The sequence below is a fragment of the Cavia porcellus genome, unplaced genomic scaffold (assembly GCF_034190915.1).
Source record: "Cavia porcellus strain 051 isolate PalLab524CR breed Dunkin Hartley unplaced genomic scaffold, mCavPor4.1 scaffold_22, whole genome shotgun sequence".
NCBI lineage: Eukaryota > Metazoa > Chordata > Mammalia > Rodentia > Caviidae > Cavia > Cavia porcellus.
Window position 1 is genome coordinate 5148380 of NW_026947505.1, and position 25734 is coordinate 5174113.

Consider the following 25734-nt stretch of genomic DNA (forward strand, 5'->3'; position numbering starts at 1 on the left):
AGAGACCCTTTGTCACACTCACATTATGTTTTTGATAACTTTAGCTGTAATCTGATAATACGATAATTTAGAGTCTGCATATCAGAACGATGTAGTTTTCGACTGCCGGCGTATCTGTCATGCTTTGCTCTGCTGTGCTATTTGTACATGGATGGGGAGTAGCAACCCTGAGTTCATACCACTTTTTCAACGACACTTGCCTTCTTCACGCTTCCTGCCACATCTGGGTTATTCTCACATTTCCAACCTTTTATTACCATTGCATATGCTCTGGTGACATTATTAGTGTTCTTTGATACTATAATTGTCTTGTAGCCTGATAAGTGACTCTCGTAGGATGAAGACATAAGTGTGTGTGTGTTCTCACTGCTCCACTAAACGGTGATTCTTCCTTCTGCTCTCACCCCAGCCCTCCCCACTCCCTGAGATACAACAGCATCAAAACTCGGTGAATTCATGACACTGAACTGGTTTCTAAGTGCTCAAATGAAAGAAGAAATTGCATGACACTCACTTGAAATAAAAACACTGGAAGTGATACGGTTTAGAAAGGAAAGCATGTCAAAGGCAAGATAAGCCACAAGCTAGATATCTTGAGCCAGTCAGGCAAGATGTGGATACAAAGAGAACAAACTGAAGGAAAGGAAAAGTGATATCCAAGGGAACCTAGGACTTAGAGGAAACCGAGACAGTCTTACTCCTGATAAGGAGAAAGTCTTGTCTGGACAGAAGATCAAGGCAGCCACATTTTCCTAAGACAAAACTTAATCCAGTTTGAAACCCAGGCTCTTTTCAATTCTACGAAGAGGGAGAGAGGTGTGGAAATTGTGGAAGAAAGTCTGAAGCCAGTGTAACTTGATTCATGAGGTTTAAGAAAATAAGCTGCCTCTGAAAAACAGACATGCAGTGCAGCAGGAAGCATCCAGAAGACCTGAGGTAACTGACCGAGGTGGCCAGCTGAGCAGCAGGCTCAGGCTCTCAGAAGTGGGTGCCCCCAACCCAGCACTTTCAGAGCTAGAAAGAAGAACCCACCGCTTAGCTTCAAAGCTGCTGAAAGCAGGCTGGCTCTCTCGTTAAAGGTTAATGCATCTGATGACTTAAATTAAAGCCATTGCTCACTTACTATTATGAAAAGTCCTACGGTCCTTAAAAATTATACTAAATCTATTCTGCTTCTGCTCTATGGATGCAAGAATTCCTGGAGGGCAACACATCTGTTTATAGCACTGTTCACTGAGTATTTTAAGTCCACTGTTGATAACTATTGCTCAGAATAAAAGATTCCTCTCCAAATATTGCAGATCACTGACAATGAACTTGGTGAACTCTGATAGACATGCACATGAAATTACAGTTTTCAGGCCTGCGAATACAATTCCTTTATGAGGCCTTTGGAAGTAAGAAGTAATTGCAACTTTCAAGTCATTACTTAAAATATGCATTTTGTAAGGTTGTACCTGGCACAGATAGTGATTTTGATTATGGATCTGGGCAAAGTAAATTGAAAATTTCTGGAAGGTACTCATCATTCTAGATGCCATTAGAAACATTCAGAATTTGTAGGAAGAGGTCAAAATGTCAATTTTAACAGAATTTTTGAAGAAGCTGATTTCAACCCTCATAGATGACTTTGAAGGATTCAGCAGTGATGGAAGTAGCTGTCAATGAATGAAAACAACAGAGAATGAGAATGAGAAGTGGAGGCTGAAGATAAACTGTAATCACTGGGCGTGGGGATGCACAACTGTAATCACAGCATTCTGGAGGCTAAGGCAGGAGGATTGCTGTGAATTCAAGGCCAGCCAGGGCTACAAAGTGAGTTTAAGATCAATCTGAACTGCATAGTGAAACTCTGTTTCAAAAAGATAAATAAATAAGAATGAATTGTAATCTTAAGGTAAAATATTAACAGATGAGTGTTACCTCTTGCCAATGAACACAGACAGTGGTTTCTCAGGTGAAATGTACCCTTGGTGAAGATGTTATCACCACTGCTGAAATACTGGCAAATATCTTAGAATATCACAAATGTTTAGTTGATAAAGGAGGAACAGAAATTTAGACAACTCATTTCAATAGTCAAAGAGTTCTCTGAGTAAAATGCTATCAAACAGCATCAAAGTTTATAGGGAATTGTACTGTGAGAAAAAAAAGATATTAATGCTGCAGCTTCATGACCGGCGCAGCCCCAATGAAACAGGAGATGCTCTTGTGGACGACAGTTAACTGCTGGTTTATTCACGCGGGCTCTGGTTTATATATTTGGCCGTGACCAATCACAGGCTGCCACGAGGAAGCAGGGCGGGAATGGGATGCAGGCTCTGGCTACCATATCCAGCTGTGGCCAATCAGGAGTTGCCACAGAGTACGGAGTGAGCACGAAGTGCGCACGGGTTGGCTAATTTAAAGAGGGACGTAGCGCATTGCGGAAGCTGGCGTGGTCCTTAGTCCTGGGTGGGGTATGGTATGTTGAGCGCCTGCGCCCAACATCTCCCCCTTTCTTTATAACTGACGCAGGGTCTCCAGAGGTCGGCGCCCCTCGTGAGGTGTCACGCTGCAGTCATGACAGTGCCTCACTACTCGTTGGTGCTCTTTTGGAGGGGGCGGGAGTATTGTTTTATGAGCCCAACCCACATGCTCACCAACATGGGGACCGGGGTGTCTCCTGGCCAAGGACGACACCCCCTGCGATGCTTTGCTCCACACCTGCGTCACAGCATGGCGAGCCATGCTGCCGGGCTTTGACCAGATTCCATGATCAGCAATGCTTGTTTGATACTTTGTCCCTATTCCTTTGTCTGCGAATCTGACAGAGCAGAAGTAGACTGCGGAATGCGGCAAGTGTAGTCATGGTAGCCAGAGCCCCTGTTCCTGCCCATTCCTTTATGAAAGCCAATTGGAGAGTTGGCCCGAGCTGGATCACAGGAAACTCGTCTGAGTCCGCCATAACTGGCATCGGTACGAACTGGAGTACCTGCATAACAACAGCTGAAAGTGCACTGTTATCCCAACATTGTAACATATAACAGGTTGCGGTGGAGCAATTTAGAAAAGTCATATTTGTGGTGTTAATGGTGGCCAGGGAGAATCCCCATAATATCTCCTGGGAGTATCCATCCAGGGGGTCACAGGCGGTAAACTGGAGGACCCTTGCCCAGATAGGGGTGCAGAAGGATCCCCGGGGCCTCTGAGCTGGCGCGCCCTTAATCGTGGCGGGCTCGACTTGGGCCCCTTGCAAGATGCGGGTCGGGAGGTAGAGCCCTAGGTCTTATACGGGGCGGCCTGGGATCCCGTACTCGCTTTCATTGACCCATTTACTCTGAGAAATCCTGCGTTGCAGCTCATTTATGGCCTCAGAGTAGGGCCCTCTCAACTGCGTGTGTGTGACTTCCCCTCTTTCGGTGGTGTCTGCATCCGCCATTTTGTATACTTCTTCTTCCTCCCCCTCATTATCTGACGAGTCCTCTGTTTCTGGGTTGGGTGCGGTCACCTCGCCTGCGGCATTGGGCTCGCGAGATTGCTCGAGGGAGGATTCTGCCTGATGGTAACCAAGCGCCATGGCGCCAGCCCTTATATGGTCACGACAAGAGGTGTCTGCAAGGCAGCTTCTCACTACGGCCCAAAGGGGTCTGACTCCTGGCTCAAAGAGGCCATTTTCTGCTGCAAAGTCAAGATCTCTCCCTAATTTATCCCAGCTGGGGATGGTAATGGACCCCGTGGGACCAAACCAAGGTGCTACCTTATCGACCTGATCGAGGAAGTTTTGAATTTGTTCTCTTTTCATTTGTAATCCCTTTTCTCTCAGTAAGTCGCTTAAGGCGACTGACAGTGGCTGAGTAGCAGTGTTACCCATGTTAACCGGAATTTCAAGAGTTTCTTTTTATTTTTTTATTTTTTTTATTTTTTTATTTTTCCTTTTTTTTTTTTTTTTTGTAACAGGGACAGCTTAGTCCCCGCGCCCCTTTACGGCGCCCCCAAAACCTGCCTCTTTACGGCACCGGGATCTCTCTTTACGAGTTCCTCGACCCTTGCGACGCGTCCGCCCAAGGTTGCCCGATAGCCCCCGCCATCCGGCCCTGTTGCGTAGCACCCGCTACCAACGTTGAGCAGTTTAACCTGTCAGCCCCCGCCCGCGGCATAGCCCCCGCTATCAGCGCTTGATGGTTTTACCTGTTAACGTCTCTGTTCCGTCGGAGAGAGAGTCTCGTTCCCTGTACTGTCGGAGAGAGGGTCTCAGCGTTCCCCGTACTGTCGGAGAGAGGGTCTCAGCGCTCCCCATACGGGCCACCAGTTGACCGGCGCAGCCCCAGTGAAACAGGAGACGCTCTTGTGGACGACAGTTAACTGCTGGTTTATTTACGCGGGCTCTGGTTTATATATTTGGCCGTGACCAATCACAGGCTGCCACGAGGAAGCAGGGTGGGAATGGGATGCAGGCTCTGGCTACTATAGCCAGCTGTGGCCAATCAGGAGTTGCCACAGAGTACGGAGTGAGCACGAAGTGCGCACGGGTTGGCTAATTTAAAGAGAGACGTAGCGCATTGCGGAAGCTGGCGTGGTCCTTAGTCCCGGGTGGGGTATGGTATGTTGAGCGCCTGCACCCAACAGCTTCACATTGCTTAATTTTAAGAAATTTCCACCACCACTGCCAACTTCAGCAACCACCATGCCGACCAGTCAGAATGTGTGAACATAACTGGCGTATCACACTGGCTCTTCTGTTGCTAGGACATGATATTTGACACCTGCAATTTTAAAGAAGGAAATGTTTAATTTAATTTATGTTTAATTTAGCTCATAGGCTGGGAGAATTCTGTTCACATTCAGTTGGTGCCGAAAGAGAACATGATTATGGGATGGCACAGCAGAGCAAAGTGGCTTAATTCATAACGGTCAGAGAGCAGAGCAAAGAGAACACTAGAGATAAAAAGCCAGGGATCATACAGCACCCAGGATTATATCTCCATGACCCATACATACATACCCAGGAGTATGCTGCACTAATCTCCTTAGCATTTCTAAATCCAGTGAAGTGTTACATATCAGGAGCAGTAGTCATAGTACAACCCATGTAAACTTTATACCCAGGCACATCACCTTAAACCATACTTAATTGCCAAATGAAGAAAATACCAAATAACATTTATGACTAATATAACTATTCTGAATAACCTAGAAATTCAATAATCACTTCCCCAAATACTCAATCTGTTACACTTTTTTCAAAAGTTCAAGTGAAAGACTTTTCTGAGACTAAGGGCAAACTCTTAGGTGTGGATCCTCTGCAAAAATCAAATGCAACTTGCATAATTCCAAGGTAGAATGGTACAGGGTAAACTTTCTCATTCCAAAAGACAGTACAGTAAATCCCTGACTTGTGAGCTCTGTCAGGGGAGGATGTTCTTAACTACATCAAATTTGTTCATAATCTGACAAAGTAAATCTTACACAATACACCTGTCAGACTTGTTCATAATCTGACAGTAAATCTTAACAATACACCTGTTAAAATCCACAACTCAAGTGTTTGTGAGTTGAGATTTTACTGTAATAAGGACATAGATTTTTAAAATGCTCAATGCAAGACCAAAGACTAGCAGAGCAACAATTAAACCTGTGGCTCCATATTTGATATCCAGGATATATGGTGATAAAATTGCATTACAGATTTGGATGGCCCTATCCTCATGACTTTGATAGTTGAAGCCCACAGGGCCTTTCTATCAGGCTGGTTTCACTCACAGTCTACAGCTATCCATGAACGATAGTCTAAGTTACTGGTGTCTCCTGGATCTCTACTGCACCTTTGCCTTCACAGGAGCCCCTTTCCTGCTCCCCAGGTCTTCCTTTAAAATCTGAGTGGAAACCTTCCTGTGCCTATAAGCTTGCATTCTTCATGCCAGTAAAATAAGCATCAAATCGACAAACCCAGTTATCACCAGTTATCAGCAGTTATCAGCAGTACCTAGGTCCCATGGACCATGTCTGTTGCATTCTCTGACTGTGTATGGGGCTGAGAACAGTGAAATGACTCCCAGGGAACCGATTCTTTCTTGAGGTTGGCTTCCAGGGACTCTCCTCAAATGAAGGGTTTACACTTTCCTACCATAAAGACTGTGTGGTATTATGGTTTATATTCAGATGCCCCCCGCTTCCAGCCAAACTTCATGCATAATAAAAATGGTTGTATAATGTGCATAATGTACCAGAAACACCAATTGTTTTCCCAGTATATTAGCCGGGAAGATATAAAATGTGCCTATTTTACCAGAAACAACAGTTTCATACTGTACTCACTGAGAGAAATATAAAACAAAAGAGGCCTTTATTCTGAGAACACGGAGAGAGAGAACCAGCACCCCCGACCGCTGCAGTCCAGCTTTCTCTCTGGCAGACACGAGGCATTGGGGGTATGTAAATAGCCTCGGTTTGGGGTGGAACCTAAGGGGGCATCAGGGATGCACGGGTAGCCCATTGGTCGTAGGTTTGGCACCACATGTAAGTTCCCAGGGGCGGGGAAGATGACATCACAGGTAAATTCCTAGGGGTGGGGGAGATAGGAGCTTCCTGGTTCCCCTTGAGGCTTTTCTAGCTACAGAGTCCTGTCTGGGCCGAAACCCTTTCATATACCGTATTATGATTATTATTATGAAAAGGGGGGAAAATTTTTTAAAAACTATTTCCTGCTGGCAGAGGGCACTGTACTGGAGTCTAGGGGAGTCCATGGGGTGGTGGTGGATGCCCAGGTAGATTCTGGTGCCAGGTGTTTAAGCCAGGACAACTTCACTGGTGAATGCACGCATGTTAGACTGGAAAAACAAAGAGACAAGATGTTATGAGGAGACGTGGCACTGTCATATTTAAGGACCCAGGTGAGGTAGAGGGAAACGTGCCTTTCATTTAGACATGTCATTATATCAGCATGACATTGAGGTAGGATCATTGTCACAGTGAGGTAGAATTCTGAAAATTAAGTGTGAGGTTAGGAGGAGTGATGTTATGAGAGGTGATTACTCCCCCATCTGAAAGCATAAACTTAAGAGGTTAGGTATGTAAAACTTGTTTCCGGTCCACGAATGAACTGGAAAAAATAGGGGGAGTAGGGAAGGTGGTGGCTGTACCAGTATAGGGAAGGGAAGAGTTTAGGCTTTCAGGGATGTCATGCTTAACCAGACAGCTGAGGGTAGACAGAACTACCACAGTCATTGCATAGAGCATCATGAAGATGATCTTATGCATGATGTGGGAGTCTTTGGGAAAGACTGTCAAGAGTCCTGCTGTAGAAATGATCATGAATAGAACGGAAGAAATTAGGAACCAAAGTGGATAACAAAACATGACTTAGCCTGTTAACTGTGGCTGCGAGGCCTTCGTGAAACAGAGACAGGTGAGCGACAGAAGATGAGATGACCACTCAGAATGATCAGATTTAGGGCTGGGAGGGCACCTCTTAGCCTGAGTGATGTGAAACCAGGATGGGAGTCCAGCAACTTTGACCACTGTAGGGGTAGCCAAGTAGACCAGATGGGGGCCACTCCACCTTGGTGGCAGTCCTGTGGATTTAGAACATTTGAGATAAATTAGATCTCCTGGGGATAGGGGAGGATCTGGCTTGGCTTCTCCAGAGGGTTGTGGAAGGCAGAGATCAGCATGTTGTCACAACAGGTGTCAGAGGAAGGAGAGGACTGGGACATAGTCAGCCAGGGGAGGGAGATTTTGGGGAGTAGGAAGATTGTGGAGTAAGAATGGCCTGCCGTACCTAAGTTCAAAAGGACTTAGGAAAGTAGGAGCCCGGGGGAGTTCCCTGAGCTTGGCTAAGGCTAAGGGCAAAAGTTGAGGCCAAGGTTGATGTAGTTCTAAAGTGAGTTTTGTAAGGTGTGTCTTATGAGGCCACTTGCCTTTTCTACTTTTCCTGAGGATTGTGGATGGTATGGGATGTGTAGGTGCCAGGTGATGTGTAAGCTTGAGGATACCTGTGGAGTGATCTGAGAAATAAAGGCGGGACCATTATCTGACTGAATACTCTGAGGTAGACCAAACCTTGGAATGATTTCTTGTAATATGACTTTGGTAACTACATCAGCAGTTTCCCTGGTTGTGGGAAAGGCTTCTATCCATCCTGAAAAGGTACAAACAAAGGTGAGAAGATAATTGAGAGTCTTGTGGCGGGGCATGTGTGTAAAACCTATCTGTCAGTCCTGACCAGCGGTGTGTCCTCGAAACTGATGGGTAGGAAAGGAAGAGGGTGCCATAGGTCCTTGAGGAGAGGTCCTGGCACAGAGGTCACAGGTGTGAGTAATCTTAAGAATGATAGCTTTTAGAAAAGGGTGTGTGACTATTGGGGCTAAGAGTTTGTATAGGGCCTGTGATCCTCTATGTATGCTAGCAGCTAGACAATGGCAATGCTCTTTTTTTTTTTTTTTTTTTTTCTTTCTTGGTACTGGGAATTGAACTCAGAACCTTGCTCTTCCCAGATAGATAACTGTGCCACTGAGGTATATCCCCGGGCCTAGACAATGTACAGTACAGAACAGTACAGAAAACACTGCTCTAGAATGAGTGAGCTCAACCACTGCTCACTCACATGCAATTATTTTTCACGCAGTCAAATATTTGCCAGAAAAAAAAATTCTGATCCACACCCCTGCAGGTCTCCTCCCCTAAGTTCTGTTCCCCTACCAGTGCACTGATCCTGCAGCTCAGAGAAACAAGGAGGCTAAGTCACTAGTTACATTCTCGGCTCATTCTACAGCCTTCTGCAACCATCCTCCAAATTCAGATGTTGCAAGTCGAGGCTTGGGGAATTTGTTCCGCAAATCACCCTAAGTCAGCCCTGCAACAAGACAGCAGAATTCAGTACTCAGCAAAAAAGCACCCCATCCCTTCCATGTGCAGGTCCTCAGACTCCTGGGAATGGGCGACTGCAGGGCTTGGAAGAGCCAAGCCCTAGAGAAGTCAATACCCCCAGCGACAAATCTCCACGCACCCCCTCTCTCCTGCAGGAATGAAACATGGGACTAGGCTGAAGATCCTGGTGGAGTCCAAAGTTCAACACACTTCAAAGCCCAACAATATATACCTTTAGCAAATCCTATGCTGCTTCTCTCCAACCTCCAACTGCATGCACCCTCATGCCTAGAAGAATAAATGGCCCAGTTTCCCAAAAGCCCCGAGTCTTTAGACTTGTTTCTCCAACTTCAAGGTCAAGACCAGGCAGTGTCATGTAAATGGCAGCAACACAAAGAGGTAAAAATGACAGGTGGTACATGCCTGTAATCCCAGCACTTGGAAGGCAGAGGCGGGAGGATTGCCATGAGTTCAAGGCCAGCCTGGGCTACACAGTGAGTTCCAGGCCAGCCTGAACTGCAGGATCCCAACCCCAACAAACAGACCTCCCAGGCTGCACATCCTCAGCTACCTCTCTGACCACTGAATGCCTGCTCTCTCTAACACTGTATCCCTGGGGTTCCCAACAAGCCCGGTGCAGCAGTTGCTGGCACGCACTTACACTTGGATATTCTGGCAAACACAGAAACTTCCACACAGCCCGAGTGTCAATTACTTCTCTGCAAAACACACATTTCCGATTTCTCGAGTTGCCAGCTACAGTGGCTCTAAGACCCTAGCATATAATCAATTTCCACAAAGTCATCTCTTCCCTTCACCCTGGCCTTGTCAACAGAGTATGTCAATGGTAATGTCTCTAAAACTCACCCTTTTTTCATTTCCAGTTAAATCCAATGCAAACCCTGGGCACTCCTAGAGTGCAGCAGCTTACTAGCTGACCTGTCTCCTATAAAAATCGTTTCCAAACACCCCTTCCTTGCTATCCTCCCTGAACCTAAAACTTTTAATGTCTGCCAGGACACACAGACAGAACAGCAATTCCCCAGTCTGATTTTCTAGGACTTGCACAATCTCAACCACTGTTCTCTCCATCTTCAGGAAACAGGCAAGTTGGCCAAGGCCATGCTCATGGTCACTCTGTCGCCATCTCGAGGGTCTCCGAGAGCGCCCTCCTCTGACCTGCAACAGCACCTGTGTCTGCACCTGCCCACCACACCGTTCATGTGTCCTATCTGGAGGTCTTACTTCCCACCTACCTGTCTTCCCATGCTTCGCACAAGGTGACAAGTCCCAAGGCCAAGGATCAAACCCAGGCTTTGCACATGCCAGGCATGTATGGCACCACTGCTGTGCTACATGCCAGCTTCATTATCTTCTGTATCCTCCCTCCTCCATAACTGCTCCTCTGATCCTCCTTTCGTGGCCCTTTCTACCTGCTACTCCTGTGGACTCTGGGTTCTGCCATAGGCACACCTTCCTCCAAAAGAAGTGAGCCTTCCCCAACTCGGACTTTTCCTCTCTCTGCTGTGGCTCCTGGCCTTCACCAACTCGGGAAGCCATGGCTCATGCATCTGAAGTTGAGCTCTTAAAGTCATTTCCACCTAGCAGAATAGGCTTCATAGGGCCTCAGATTTCTTGGGTACCTCTTGACATCTCCCAGGAAGCCGGGGGTCCTGCTGAGAACACAGCAGCTCCCAGAAGGACCTGTGGAGTCCAACATAACTACTCTGTCTCTGTTTACAGAGCCTCAGGCTCTGTTTACACAACACCCCGGGAAAGGGTCCCAAGACCTCCAATACCTGTTGAAGCAAACTGTCCCAGTCACACCTTCCTGCACAGCGGGTGTGAAGAAAGCAGTGAGGGCCTGCAGATACCCAGTGCCTGCCCAGCTGCACCGCAGGAGTGCCAGAGCCTGGGGAGTCTCCAGAGCTCCACAACCAGGCAGCAGGGCGGCTAACAAACAGGAGGTGTGGCGGTGCCCACCACTTGGCATGTGGGCTCCTTTAGATCGCTCTCCACTAGCTGCAGTGGAAGGCACAGATCTAAACTCAGAGGCATGGAATTAAACGCTGCCTCTGAAATTGTTTGCAGATGCCAAATTCCCAGTCCAGGCCCCAACCCGGAAACCCCCGATGCCCAAAGTGCCACCGCCTGGCAAGGCCGACCGGCCTAGCACGTGGGGTGAGGGGAGCCAGGCCGAAGGCACAGGGCCAGAGAGGGTAGTGGCCAAAGCCTGCTTGAGAGAGGATGTGGGGCCAACCCGCCAGGAAGAGGGTGTGTCGCGGAGTGGACAGGCGCGAGCTGGGCATCCGGCCGGAAAGGGTCCGGGAAGGGGCATGGAAGGGCCGGGCTCTCCGTGCAGGGTCCTCCGGAGAGGTGACTGCCAACCCCCACTCAAAGTTGGGAGGGTCCTGGGTCGGGAGCTCAGGCTCCAGCGAGATAAGGTGGCGTGGAGCGGACAGGCGGCCACCACGGTCCCCACCCCTTGGCCACAAGGCCTGCGCGGCCACTGTCGCAGTGCCCCCCGCGCCCCGCCCCCGGCCCTGGGCCATCAGCCCCCGCGTGGGCGCAGGGCACTGGAAGCGCTCGGCAACCCTGCCACCCCCCAGCAGCAGGCTGCAAGCTTTGGCCTGGCGCAGCTCACTTCCCCACGCTGGGCTCTGGCTGCAGCTGGCACTGTCCTTCCCGCCCCGCCCCGCGCCCTACGCCCCCCCCCCCCCCTACGCGGTGGGCTCCCCGACCTCGCGCCCTCTGCCGGCTCCCTTTGCGCCCACCTGGCCGCCCAGAAGCCTCAGGGACAGGAGGGTGGGAAGACAGAGCACAGGGCTCAGCCAAGGAGGTAAGGGCTTGACAACCTTCACAGGGCAGGAGCCCTTGGCAGGGAGACTGTGTGGTTCTGGTCAGCACCCCAGAGTCAGAACAGCAAGACGAGCTAGAGGCTGGGGCGAGCAGATGGGGGACAGGGAGAGAACAGGGCCTTGTCACACACAGACACACACACACACAGACACAGACCAACTCCTGGCAAGGAAGGGAACTGAGGCATACCCTACACAGGGCTCATGTAAGCGTGCATGCCAAAGAAAAGGCTGTCACAGTAAATCTGAAGAGAACAAAAGACAGACAATCTCCCAAGCAAGGGTGCAAGTTACAAAAAAAGGAAAAGGAAACTCTTTTCAGTAAACGCGTCAGAATGGTTAGTGATGGAGCAACATTTCTTGCAGAAATTCTGCCTCATTGTAAAGTGGATTAAAATGAGTTGTCATAGATACAAGACATGCCTCAAAAAAGTGTGGTAAGTTAAGAGTAATGTGAGAGGGAAAACCCAACTCGTTACCCTTTACGCTGACTGTAATGTAAGGACCCATGCACTGCCCGGCATCCTTCAGGCCAATCTTCTCGATTGTGATGGTGAACAGTGTCATGCCCAGCCTGAGGGCGGCCATGATACTAAAGTACCTGGCAACAAGGAAGCCCCAGTAACAGCCAGCTCTGCCAACAGTTTCACAGTAAATACTGTCAGCAAACATGGAAATATTCTACCCGCTCTCAACCCATAACCAGGCAAGCACGATGCAGTCTGGCCTGCAAGCCTCCTGCACGCTGTTCTTCTTTGCAGATGTATTTTATACACAACAGTGACGTACACGTCCACATCTCATCACCCTAAGGCAGACATCAATTCAAGTTCAATCAAGGAAAAGTCAGGTGAAAACTTCCAGTAGGTCAAGGAAGCCAGTTATAAATAACCGCAGAATAGCTACGGTGTCCTCTTGCATGTACCTGGGGACATGCCATAGGTTTTACATCTCAGCATTCGGTAGGGTGAGGAAGATGCTTTTTAAATAGTTTGCTGTCCTGAAGTCTCAGAGACTCAGTCAGATCAACACATCCTTTAGTTGCCGTGATAAAGAACGTCATTTGAAGTTTACCAGTTATACTTAGTTAGGCCTTTTCCGTCCCATTTCTCTTCTCTTTGTCCTGTTCTGTCTGACGAAGCTCACAGAGGTTCCTGCCACAGAGAATGTCACACAACACCACAAAAGCAGTTTGCGTGTTTGAGATCTTCAGATGGCTGGGCCAGTTGGGATGCCAGCAACATTACAGACTGGATCAGGAAAATCTCCACAAACCAGGGACTACTTTCCAGAACATGTGGTTAGCTTAGCACATGTATCAAGGTAGTTCACATTAGCAGACGAGGAGAAAAACTTTTGTAATCTTGTCAACAGATGCAAAAAAAAAAAAAAAGTCTTCAATTAAGTCTTAAACATTATTAGCAAGTTTTGTTTCGCTTTGTTGCTTTTTGAGACAAGGTCTCACTGTGTAGTCCAGGCTGGCCTGAAACTCATGGTAATACAGGCAATAAAAAGTCATTATCCTAGAACCAAACTGCATAATAATGTGGGCACAGGTTAGTCATCACTGAAACCCTGAGTCCTCCCTCAGAGAAACAAAGAATCCTTTCCTCTATATGATTAAGCTAAAGGTTACATGTTCTCTTGCTGTTCGATGTCATTTCTGTTCTGTTTTTCAATGTTTACAGATAACATCAGTGCTGTACACAGTACACTCATCGTGGGAGCTGGCACACATACCAAACAAGCTGATTCCTCTTCAGTCTTCCCTGCCCTCCCTCCTGATGGCACTTTCAATGACTAGAATTTTACAAGTCTTTTTTCCAGTGAGGCTTACATCCCAGGACAGCATGGTTCCAAACCAAGTACAGTCAATTAAATGACACGTTCTCTTTCTTACTCTGAGAGGAGAAAAAATTCACACTAAAAAGGTTCAGTGAGCTTCTTGTATCTCTAAAATGAAACAGCAAATACCATACAGAGCACAAACATCTCGACTGAACTTGCATTTAACTTTATACAGTCAGTGGATTTAATTCAATTTGGCAGCCCCAGCCACATACAGAGCACACCTCTGCGTCTCATGACTTAGCTCTGCTGCTCTAAGGGCTGCGTTTTCCATGGAGCTACGGCAAGGAAGCAAACGGCCAGGCAGGTGGGAGTTTATACAGCTGCAGCTGCACGCGCTGCGGTATAGTCTGCAAAGCAGACTGGCAACATACAAGACCTCCACTTAAACACATATAACACGGATAGGAAGAGTAAGTTCTAGTTCTAGTCTTTCACAGCACATATATTGTATAAACATCTAAAAGGGAGAAGTTGGAAGGTTCCCTGCACAAACAAATGACTAAGGGGCTACAACTGCTAAATATTTCAATTTGATGGCTCTACATTGTATATGTGTACTGGCCTCGAACTCAAGATCTTCCTGCCTCAGCCTCCTCAGTAGCTGAGATTACAGACAGACACCACCATTCCAGGCTCTTACTGTGCATTCGTATATACTGTACTCCATAAATATGTAAAATTTAAATAAAGTAATGTTGAACATCAGCAAGGCAGCTATGGAAATGGCATGATTGGGAAGGAAGGAAGGCAGAGTGCATCCCGACATCAAAGGACAGAGCCGCGCCGGGAGCCAGTCCAAGCCCCCAATGCACTGGATTGGCCTTCAACAGTGACTGCAATACTGAAATGTGTCCTTGGCCGCCTTTTTTTATTCACTGACACCAGCAAGGAATGGCCACTAGAGGGCGCGCCTGCCCACCTCTGAGCCCGGGCACTGTGCCTTTTGAGTCCATTCAGTCCTCCTGGGGCACTCCACCCAGCAACAGCGAGGTTGCTGGGAACTCAAGTTTTCACCTCTCTGGAGCAGGGACTTTGGGGAATTTTGACTCTATATCCCAATCCTGTTAGGGAAACATTTATTCAGTTTGGGCCTCTCATTTCTTTGAAATGAAGCAAATACGTTGTCAGTTTTTTAAAAAACTTTTTTTGTTTTGTTTTGTCTTTTTCTTTTTTATTGGTACCAGGGATCGAACTCATAACTGCCTGCTTGCAAGGCAGGCGCTTGTGCCGCTGAGCTAAATCCCCAGCCCCTAAAAAACTCATTTTAATGAAGGAACATGAATTACAAAAGGTCACCAGCCTATCACCTATCAGGATGTCTGTGATCAATAAAAACAGAAAGAAAACAAGTTGTCAGGGAAGTGGTGAAATTGCAGGTAGAATTGTGACTGGTACCGGAGGTGCGTCCCGGGGGAATCCCGCCAGGATCTCGGGGTCGGGAACAGAGAACTGAGTGAGACACAGAAAAGGTAGCAAGGTACACACTCACTGAAAGGGTGGTGACACAGGCTCTGCAGGGACAGCGTAGTTGGGCTCAGACTCCTAGCAGCTCCAGCACAGGGGCAAGGGGGCTTTTGGAGTTGCAATTCCTGGACTGACTTCTTTCTCATGCAAATAAGCCTTTGTGACATTGTCCTATCAGAAATGCACTGGGGCTGAAGCCAGGTTTAAACTGCCCTATGGAAGACTTACTTGGTTTCCTGCGGATATAAATAAAGACTTGCAAAGAGGGCTTTTCTGATTGGTTCAGTGTGCAGGACCCAGGCGCTTCAGGGTCATCCTGGAGCCTGTGTTCTGCTCATGTGCCCTGAGTCTCCAAGCCTTTGACAGCTTCCTCCCAGCAGGTTTGCCCCAGCCCTAATCTACCTCAGTTCCCTCTGAGGGACAGAATCTCCAGTTCTTCATGGGATGCTGAGGCAGCACTGGCCTCTTCTTACAGCTGCTTCCTGCTGAAAAGGCCTGCAGGCCCTACCTACTGCTGGGGGACCTGTGCTCTCTGACTACCCTGGGATGTTGGGCTCACTGGCTGGGCTGGCAAGAATTTGCCAGAAGACAAGGAAAGGGCTGAGGATTTAGCTCAGTGGCATAAATGCTTGCCTGGCAAGTGCAAGTTGTGAGTTCAATCACACACACACACACACACACACACACACACACACACACACACACAGAGTGAGAGAATGAAAGAGAGAGAGAGAGAAGGAGAGAATAATTAGTGCCCACATGTCAGGAACTGTCAAACTGCCTGGCCAGTGGGAGAAAGCTGTAGGAGAGTCATGGACTGGATCATCATCTGAGGATGGATCTGTTGAAGCCTTCAATGGACAAATCTTACTACCAGGTTTAAGAGCCAGCAGCCAAGTATGAGAAAGAGCAGGTCAGAATATTTCTTGGTCTTTATCTTGAAAAGTGTACTATGTCTGAGCCAGCAAAAAGACGGTGTTTTTCCTTGTATTATTTGAGACACTTTCTAGGAGTTTTATTTCCATGTGTTCTGTGGACAGGAAAGCATTGCAAAGGGATATTAGGCTACCAAGAGCCTGAGAATGCAGCCCTGGCAAGATTACCCAGTAAAAAGCAGGAGTCCCAGTACCAGTGCCCATGTAAGCTGTGGGCACAGTCAATCTTCCAGTGCCATAACTCATTCACACCAGCCACCTGCTACATGGAGCAGGGCCCCAGTGGATGCCTAATATAGTTGCATGCCCAGTGTCCAGATTCCTTGCGTTTAAAACCTGAACTCTTTCCTTGATTGGCCCTGGGTTTCCCTTGGACAATCTGGGTGTGCTTAAGGTACTGCCACTCATGACAGTACAATTTTGGCCTGTCTTTGCTCTTGGTTCCTCTCCTATTTATCCTCCTCTAGATCACGATTGAAAAGGATGAGTTTCACAGTGGGGTCCCAGGGGTCCAGGAACTCATCTGAAGTTTTTTAATTTGTGCTGAACAGCTAGCTAGGGCTGAATGACAGTGAGAAACGCTGTCCCACTGGTACCTGACCTTCCTCTGGAGTCAGAACTGAGTTCATAGATTTATGGAAAGCTTTACTAATCGACCAGGAGAGGCAGCTGGACTGTCCTCTTTGCCCTGCATGACCTCTCTCACCCTTTCATAATTAACATGTTTATTAATGCATCTTTTTATTCCCATAAGAGCAGTAATTATTTTAGACCTCATTTTCAGTCCTTCCCGTTTGCTTCTACCGGGAGGACAGTGCCCTCTCTGGGGCGACTCTGTTCTTTCCACAGCACACTGCTAATCTGCATATGTCTTAGCCGCCTCTAGGAGTCCTCATATTTTTATTTAGGGTGCATCAAGTGGACAAATTGGACATCTTGCTATGCAAGGTCAAAGACACGGGTCCAAGTCTGAAGCCCCACTTTCTTGCTTCCCGGGCATCTTGGGGGCTGCTCTTTGTTTGGGACAGTCACCCACCTAAAGCAGCAAGCTGGTGGCTGCAGAGAAGATGAAAGAGCCTCTGGAGTCCATCAGCTCCAGGCTCCAGCTCGTCATGAAAAGTGGAAAGTGCACAGTGGGGTAAAAGCAGACTCTGAAGAGTACTATGCCATGTTGGCCAAAGCTGGCGTCCATCACTACAGTGGCATAATATTGATCTGGGCACAGCATGTGAAAGTACTACAGAGAATGCACACTGGCGATCACTGATCCAGGTCATTCCGATATCACTTGAAGCATGCAAGTACACATTGGGGAGAAATAAACCACGCAAAATTCTTCATTGATATAACTTGCTACAGCTTGTTTAAAAAAAATAGAAGCCCATCTCCAAACCTATTAGGATTTCCTGAAAATCGGCCTGACTCTTCCTTGCAGTTTTAGAAACCTGCCACGGAAGAGGAATGTGGACTTGAGTAGTCCCGGGTGTCTCTTAGGAGCAGGATGTGAGCAGGAAGGGCAGGAAACTCTATTCCGCATGTGTCCTGTGGGGCTCGGAGCCATTTGAGGAGCAGGAGGAGGGGTCTGAGGAGTCCTTGGTCTTTCTAGGGAGTGGCAGATGGTGGAGTTTCTGAGTCACTTGAGAGGGTGGCCCTGATTTACTGGCCTGAGGATGGAAGGAGGTGGCCCAGGAGACCCCTCCTCCAGTGTAGCTGTTTTCATGAAACATGAAGGGGAGACCCACGTCTCCCTGAGAGACAGGCAGGACCTAAGAAATCATCAGCCATCTCAGCCTCTTCTTCAGGGGTCTCTTGGGCCTTTGCAGAGGATGCTTCCAGATAGAACCATGAAAACCTGGACAGACGGGACTTTAGTCCACTTTCCTTGACTTTTATGAGGAAGATCTAACTGAAGAAGAGCATTATAACTTATAGACTGCCGTTCTGTGCTCATCTCTCGCCATTTCTGAGTTGATGTGGAAGCCATACAGTACTGCCATAGAAAGTAAGTTATTTTTTCCTCAGATCCTCCGTGTCAAATGTTTCCATTTCTTAAGCCTAATGGTGAGATCTCTGGGATCTTTGGAAGTTTCCCATGGCACATCATGGGGCTTACGGAAAGAGATTAACCAGGTCTGGGATCCTTCTGAGGATGGCTCTGCAGAAGGACAGAGACTCATGGGGCTGATTTCAGCCAGTGCTTTGTATAATCACTACAATTACTGCTGCCAAATAGCCCGCAAAAGAAAAGAAGCTAAGGAAGGAAGGGAAGGGGAAAAAAGGGGAAAATCACAATTGAGAAGAAGAAGGAAATTGTGGAGAAATATGAATGGCTTTTGTGTAAACAATTTCACCAATATGCACAGAATGTCAAAATTCGCCATCTCCACAATCTTACAGAGAAAAGATCTGTATAAGGAAGCTAGTGTTGCTAAAAATGTCACTCCGGCTGGGGACTTAGCTCAGTGGTGCATCACCTACCTGGCAAGTGTGAGGCCCTGAGTTCAATTCCCCGGACCCCAACCCACGCCCAAAAAGGCGTTACATTAAATCACAATCAAGAGTGTTAGACAAGGCAGAAGGCTATCAGTGTGGATAAATGAAAGGCAGATGGCCAGTTATATTGCCTGAGCCTATAATTTGTGGAAAAAGCTGAGGCTAGCTATAAATGCAGATTTCACAAAGGATAATCCATTCATTAGTGATAATGGTGAAACATTTTGTGTCAGTAAGTGGTGGTGTCACAATTTTAAAATGAGAACTGGGGTCTGCAGCATGACTAGGCATGGTTGTGTGACCAGTGCTGATACAAGGGCGCCTGAAAACTACACGCACCACTTCAAAACCACGACACAGAAAAATGACTTTTGCTCTCATCAAGTTTTTAACTGTGATGAAACTGGCCTCTTCTGGAAGCGAATGCCCAGGAGAACATACAGTACATTATTCAGGAAGAGAAGAAAAATGCCAGGCCATAAGCCTGTGAAGGATAGGCTAGCCTTATTTCTACATGCCAAGCAGGTGCCTCAGGATAAAGCCTCTCTTGGTTGATTACCCTGAGACTCCAGGCCTGTTCAGAAAACATAAAGTCATGATGAATTGGCTCAGGGTCATGTGGACATCTAACACAAAAGCCTGGGTAACAGGAGTACATTCTCTTGAGCAGATCAGGGAGGCTTTCTGTCCTACTGCTAAACAATATCTAGAGGACATTACCATTCAAGGCTCTCCATATCATGACAATGCTCCTGCTCACCCATGAGATCTGGAAGAGGAACTGGCTGAAGAATTCCCGTGGCTCTCAGTCAAGTTCCTCCCACCTAATACAACTCCTCCACTGCAGCCTGTGGAGCAGCAGGTTATAGCAAGCTTTCAGAAGCGATCCACCAAGAAGCTGCTCCTGCAGTGCTTGCAGGTGGTCTCAGATACAGGTGTAACCTTTAAAGAGTTCTGGAAGGAAAATTACATCCTTTCCGGTGTGGGGTTAGTTGAGAAATGCTGGGCCACTGTTTATCTAAGGACCCTGACATCCGCCTGGAAACACATGTAGCCTAAAATTACATAGGAGAGACTCTGAAGGGTACACAGAGGAGCCTGAGCCTTCCAGTGACCCTGTGATAGACCACACTGTCATGACAGCAGAGCCCGCAGGCTTGCAGGTGGACAGTGGTGACGTCCAGGAACTAGTAGAGGAACACTTGGGGAGCTGACTATGGAGGAACTGCACCAACTTCTGGCTGCCAGCAGAGAACGGCAGTGAGGAGCTTTCTGAACGATGGGGGTGGGGGGCATCAACACCCAGTTCGGCAAAGTTCTTCTAAAATAAGGGAAATCCTGAAAAAATACACAGAGTTTTAAACATTTGTAGAGAAGGCCCACCAGACAGAGAAAAAGCCAATCACTTATTTGCTTGTTAATGACAAGGTCATTTCATATTCCAGACCAAAAAGAAAAGAAAGACACAGGCCAGTTTTTAGCTCTGAAAAGGCTGAGACCTAATGAGCCAGAAACAAGGCCTAGTGGGCTGCAGACTCTCCCAAGAGAGAAAAGACACCCGAGAGCAGATTCCTGATGCTGTGGAGGAACTCTGCTTTCAAACAATGCCCACCTCCCACTTCATCCTCCCTTTCCCGAGCCAAAGGTGTCAACTTGAAGGTGAGTGAAAGGGTTGTGGCCCAGACACGACTCTGTAGCCAGGAAAGACTCAACCTAAAGCAGGAGCCCCTCTCTCCCCCACCTCTAGGAATTTACCTGTGATGCCATCTTCCCGACCCTGGAAATTTACCTATGGCGCCAAACCTAGGACCAATGGGCTACCTGTGCATCCCTAATGCCCCCCTTAGGTTCCACCACACACCGAGGCTGCTTTTGTGCCTCACTGCACGTGTTCTGCAGGAGAGATGGCCGGACGCCAGCGGTGGAAGGTTCCGGTCATCTCTCTCCATATTCTCAGAATAAAGGCCACTTTTTGTTTTATACTTCTCATCTTTTGGAAATATTTTTCAGTGAGTACAGTATGAAACTGTTGTTTCTGGTAAACTAGGCACATTTTATATCTTCCCGGTGGATACACTGGGAAAACAGTTGGTGTTTCTGGTACATTACGCACATTATACAACCATTTTTATTATGAAACGGTTGTTAAGGGGTGCTTTGGGAGGTTCAGAATGCATTATGGGTATTTCCATTCTTTCTCATGGGAAAAATAATCTTGACTTACAAACAGTTTGAGTTACAACCAGCCCTCAGAATGAGCGAGTTTATAAGTCAATGGTCCACTGCTTGTGGAAACAGGATCCTTTCCATTTATCCTGGTAATAAAACACTGTGGTGATCAGTTTTTTAAGGCAGTAGAGGTAGAAGCTTATTGTTTCAGCATTAAAAAAATGCTTGGAAAGTTCCAAGTACAAACCTGGGTCTGTTATCTGCTGACTAAACTATGGCAGCTCTATTCCCACAGGCTTACCAAGGGGGTGACATTCGGAGCCCTCCCTTTGTTCCACCCAGGCCCCAAGGCACGTGTTTCTAGATTACCTGAGTTTCTCTCAGCAGAACTGATAGGATTATTTCCAAACAATGAGAAGTATAAAACAAAAGAGGCCTTTATTCTAAGAACAGGGAGAGAGAGAACCAGCACCCCACTGCTGGAGTCTGGCTTTCTGTCTGGCGGACGCGAGGCGTCGGGGGTGTGTAAGTAGCCTCGGTTTGGGGTGGAACCTAAGGCGGCATCAGGGATGCACGGGTAGCCCATTGGTGGTAGGTTTGGCACCACAGGTAAGTTCCCAGGGGCGGGAAAGAGGACATCACAGGTAAATTCCTAGGGGTGGGGGAGACAGGAGCTTCCTGGTTCCCCTTGAGGCTTTTCTAGCTACAGAGTCCTGTCTGGGCCAAAACCCATTCATATGCCATCTTATGATTATTATTATGAAAAGGAGGGAAGATTTTTTAAAACTATTTCCTGCTGGCAGGTGGCGCTGTACTGGAGTCTAGGGGAGTCCATGGGGTGGTGGTGGATGCCCAGGTAGATTCTGGTGCCAGGTGGTTTAGCCAGGACAAATCACTGGTGAATGCACAGATGTTAGACTGCAAAAACAAAGAGACATGATGTTATGAGGAGACATGGCACTGTCATATTTAAGGAGCCAGGTGAGGTAGAGGGAAACATGCTTTTGATTTAGACATGTCATTATATCAGCATGACATTGAGGTAGGATCATTGTCACAGTGAGGTAGAATTCTGAAAATTAAGTGTGAGGTTAGGAGGAGTGATGTTATGAGAGGTGATTACTCCCCCATCTGAAAGCATAAACTTAAGAGGGTAGGTGTGTAAAACCTGTCGCCTGTCCAAGGAATGAACTGGAAAAAATAGGAGGAGTAGGGAAGGGGGTGGCTGTACCAGTATAGGGAAGGGAAGAGTTTAGGCTTTCAGGGATGTCACGCTTAACCAGACAGCTGAGGGTAGACAGAACTACCACAGTCATTGCATAGAGCATCATGAAGATGATCTTATGCATGATGTGGGAGTCTTTGGGAAAGACTGTCAAGAGTCCTGCTGTAGAAATGATCATGAATAGAACGGAAGAAATTAGGAACCAAAGTGGATAACAAAACATGACTTAGCCTGTTAACTGTGGCTGCGAGGCCTTCGTGAAACAGAGACAGGTGAGCGACAGAAGATGAGATGACCACTCAGAATGATCAGATTTAGGGCTGGGAGGGCACCTCTTAGCCTGAGTGATGTGAAACCAGGATGGGAGTCCAGCAACTTTGACCACTGTAGGGGTAGCCAAGTAGACCAGATGGGGGCCACTCCACCTTGGTGGTAGTCCTGTGGATTTAGAACATTTGAGATAAATTAGATCTCCTGGGGATAGGGGAGGATCTGGCTTGGCTTCTCCAGAGGGTTGTGGAAGGCAGAGATCAGCATGTTGTCACAACAGGTGTCAGAGGAAGGAGAGGACTGGGACATAGTCAGCCAGGGGAGGGAGATTTTGGGGAGTAGGAAGATTGTGGAGTAAGAATGGCCTGCCGTACCTAAGTTCAAAAGGACTTAGGAAAGTAGGAGCCCGGGGGAGTGCCCTGAGCTTGGCTAAGGCTAAGGGCAAAAGTTGAGGCCAAGGTTGATGTAGTTCTAAAGTGAGTTTTGTAAGGTGTGTCTTATGAGGCCACTTGCCTTTTCTACTTTTCCTGAGGATTGTGGGTGGTATGGGATGTGTAGGTGCCAGGTGATGTGTAAGCTCGAGAATACCTGTGAAGTGATCTGAGAAATAAGGCCGGACCATTATCTGATTGAATACTCTGAGGTAGACCAAACCTTGGAATGATTTCTTGTAATATGACTTTGGTAACTACATCAGCAGTTTCCCTGGTTGTGGGAAAGGCTTCTATCCATCCTGAAAAGGTACAAACAAAGGTGAGAAGATAATTGAGAGTGCTGTGGCGGGGCATGTGTGTAAAACCTATCTGCCAGTCCTGACCATGGGTGTGTCCTCGAAACTGATGGGTAGGAAAGGAAGGGGGTGCCATACATTCCTGAGGAGAGGTCCTGGCACAGAGGTCACATTTGTGAGTAATCTTAAGAATGATAGCTTTTAGAGGAAGGTGTGTGACTATTGGGGCTAAGAGTTTGTGTAGGGCCTGTGATCCTATATGTATGCTAGCAGCTAGACAATGGCAATGCTCTTTTTTCTTTCTTTCTTTCTTTCTTTCTTTCTTTCTTTCTTTCTTTCTTTCTTTCTTGGTACTGGGAATTGAACTCAGAACCTTGCGCTTGCAGACAGATAACTGTGCCACTGAGGTATACCCCCGGGCCCAGACAATGTTCTAGAAGCTGACTATATAACAGTAAGGGACAACTAAGTCCCTGTTCTCATTGAACTTACAGCCAAATAAGCATGGAAGAATCAAAATTCCTGACAAGGGAAAGATTGTCTGGTGCTAAGTGTAAGGAAGAAAAGGTGGATGAAGGTGCAGTTGGGGGACGCTACTGTGGACACATTGGACAGGGACTGTGTCTCTCCTAGGTGCATTTGAGGAGGGACCTGCAGCGAGTGATGCAGTGAGTGCGGGAGCAGGTCTTGTGGCCCAAAGCAGTGGTCTTGGAAGACAGAGTTGGGAGCGGATCTGTGGGCCAGGCAGGGTCCTATGGAGAGGTGACTGCCAACCCCCACTCAAAGTTGGGAGGGTCCTGGGTAGGGAGCTCAGGCTCCAGCGAGATAAGGTGGCGTGGAGTGGACAGGCGGCCACCACGGTCCCCACCCCTTGGCCACCCGGCCTGCGCGGCCACTGCTGGCAGTGCCCCCCGCTCCCCGCCCTCGGCCCTGGGCCGTCGGCCCCCGCGGGCACGCAGGGCACAGGAAGCGCTCGGCAACCCCGCCACCCCCCAGCAGCTGGCTACAGGCTGCGGCCCAGAGCAGCTCACTTCCCAGAGCTGGGCTCTGGCTGCAGCTGGCACCGTCCTTCCTGTCCCGCGCCCTTGGCCCCCGACAGGGCCCGCTGGCTCAGGCCGCGCGCCCTCCGCCGGCTCCGTTCGTGCCCACCTGGCCGGCCTCCCTCCCTCCACAGAAGACAGCGCTCAAGTACAGTGCTACAGCCACAACTGGCCCGGATTGCTGTCCCCAGAAAGGAGCTGCTTGCCTGCCAGCCCGGATCCGGAACACGCCCCCTCCGCTCCTCCATATCTCTGTCCCTTTCCCCCACCTCTGCCCTCCCTGCACCTCCCCAGGCGCGTGCCCATCCTGACCCCGTACCCCACCTCTGCGCCCTGGAGAGGCAAACCCCGGGTAGACAGTTAGCGCTCAATAACTGCCCAGGCCCCTCCATGCACATGCGCACTTGAACTTGACCCAGTGGTGACCCCCCCTCCACCCCCAAATCAGAAGAGGCAGCTGCAACCAGAACTAAAATTGAGGGTGTGCATTGCTTTCTTTGTTTCTTTCTTTTTTTTTTTTCCACTGAGCTGCTGCAAACCCTGCAAAGTTTCTCTCTGTTGTTTTTCCAGGCCTGGCTCAGGAACAGGCTTCTCCAAGAGAGGCCGAGCTTGCCCCAGGGCTGGAGAGGAAGCCAGAAAACTGTGGTCGAGCAGGCAGGCATGGGGGACCAGAGCTTGGAGCAGGCCACAGGGACCAGAGGCCCAGGTAGCAGCGCAGGAAAGTGCAGATGGAGGGAGGAAAACCAACCTTTCCATTTGCTTCTGAGTGTTCTCCCCACTTTAGGACATCTCCCTGGTTTGCAGCTGTAAGGCAAGGCTTTATTTACGGATTCTGGAATTCAATGGGAGAAAGTTAACTGTTAGCATTCAACCCTCATGTAAACAATACTGGCTGCTTTTGGTACCATCAGGCCCTGGCTTTTGTATAATTTGTAACAAGTAGAATTGAAGCCGTTCCATTGTGTTGCTCTGTGTTTGTTCTAGATAAGACCAGAGCCTCAAGTGTAGTACAGGGACCAGGGTGTCTATTTTGAGGGCACACTGTATATATTTATATTGTGAATTTAATGCATACAAGAGGAATCATACCTCCCCACCCAAAAAAAGTTTAAAAATATTTTCCGACCTGATTTATGAAACCACAGGACAATTTCAGGCCTGCTGCTTCTTCAGCAAAGGCAAACCTGCTTGAACTGCTAACCTGGCTGCGTGACCTTCAGCAGGGCCTTGAAGTTGTGACATCAGCCTCTTTACCTGGAAGATGAAATAAAATCCTGCAGAGATGGTGGCTCGCAAATCAGCACCAACAGTGCTTCCCCTGTTGCCCACAATGTGCCAAATAAGAAAATTACACAAACCAAAATTCCTAGAGGATGCAGGTTTTCAACTGGGGCTGATTTTGCTCTCAGGGCACATTTAGCAATGTTTGGGGACATTTTTGATTGTCACAACTGGGAGGAAGTGCCGCCTACTGGATTTAGGGTGACAGAGCCTAGGATGCTACTAAACTTCCTTAGGGAACAAGGCAGCCCCCAAGGCCACAGAGTGGCCCAGTCTAAAATGTCAATAGCGCCCCCCTCTGACTTGTCCTGCCCAAGGAAGACACTGCTCTGGAGTCATTCCTGAAAACCTCCTGCTACCTTTCAACTGTCCTCCTAAAGGAAAGAGCTCTGTTTTTCATTAAGAGGAACGAGGTGTGGGACTGCACCAGTTCCATTAATACACAAAGCTCCTCCTTCCCAGAAATGGCAGGTTGGGATTCTAGATTTTATTATGAAAGGAACAAATCCAATCCATTCAATTTCATGTCCATGTTTCCATTTGTTCTCAAACACTGCTGCATAGCCCCTGT

General features: G+C 48.1%; 2 long non-coding RNA genes across 2 annotated transcripts; both read right to left on the reverse strand.

The window, feature by feature from the left end:
• Window positions 1-2209: 2209 nt before the first annotated feature.
• Window positions 2210-5925, reverse strand: LOC134472209 (uncharacterized). The gene is made up of 2 exons (XR_010042089.1): window positions 4171-5925; window positions 2210-2988 (listed from the first exon to the last, which is right to left on the reverse strand). It is a non-coding gene; the product is annotated as an uncharacterized LOC134472209 (long non-coding RNA).
• Window positions 5926-6293: 368 nt separating this feature from the next.
• Window positions 6294-10790, reverse strand: LOC134472210 (uncharacterized). Its single transcript, XR_010042090.1, has 2 exons — window positions 7448-10790; window positions 6294-6809 (listed from the first exon to the last, which is right to left on the reverse strand). It is a non-coding gene; the product is annotated as an uncharacterized LOC134472210 (long non-coding RNA).
• Window positions 10791-25734: the final 14944 nt, after the last annotated feature.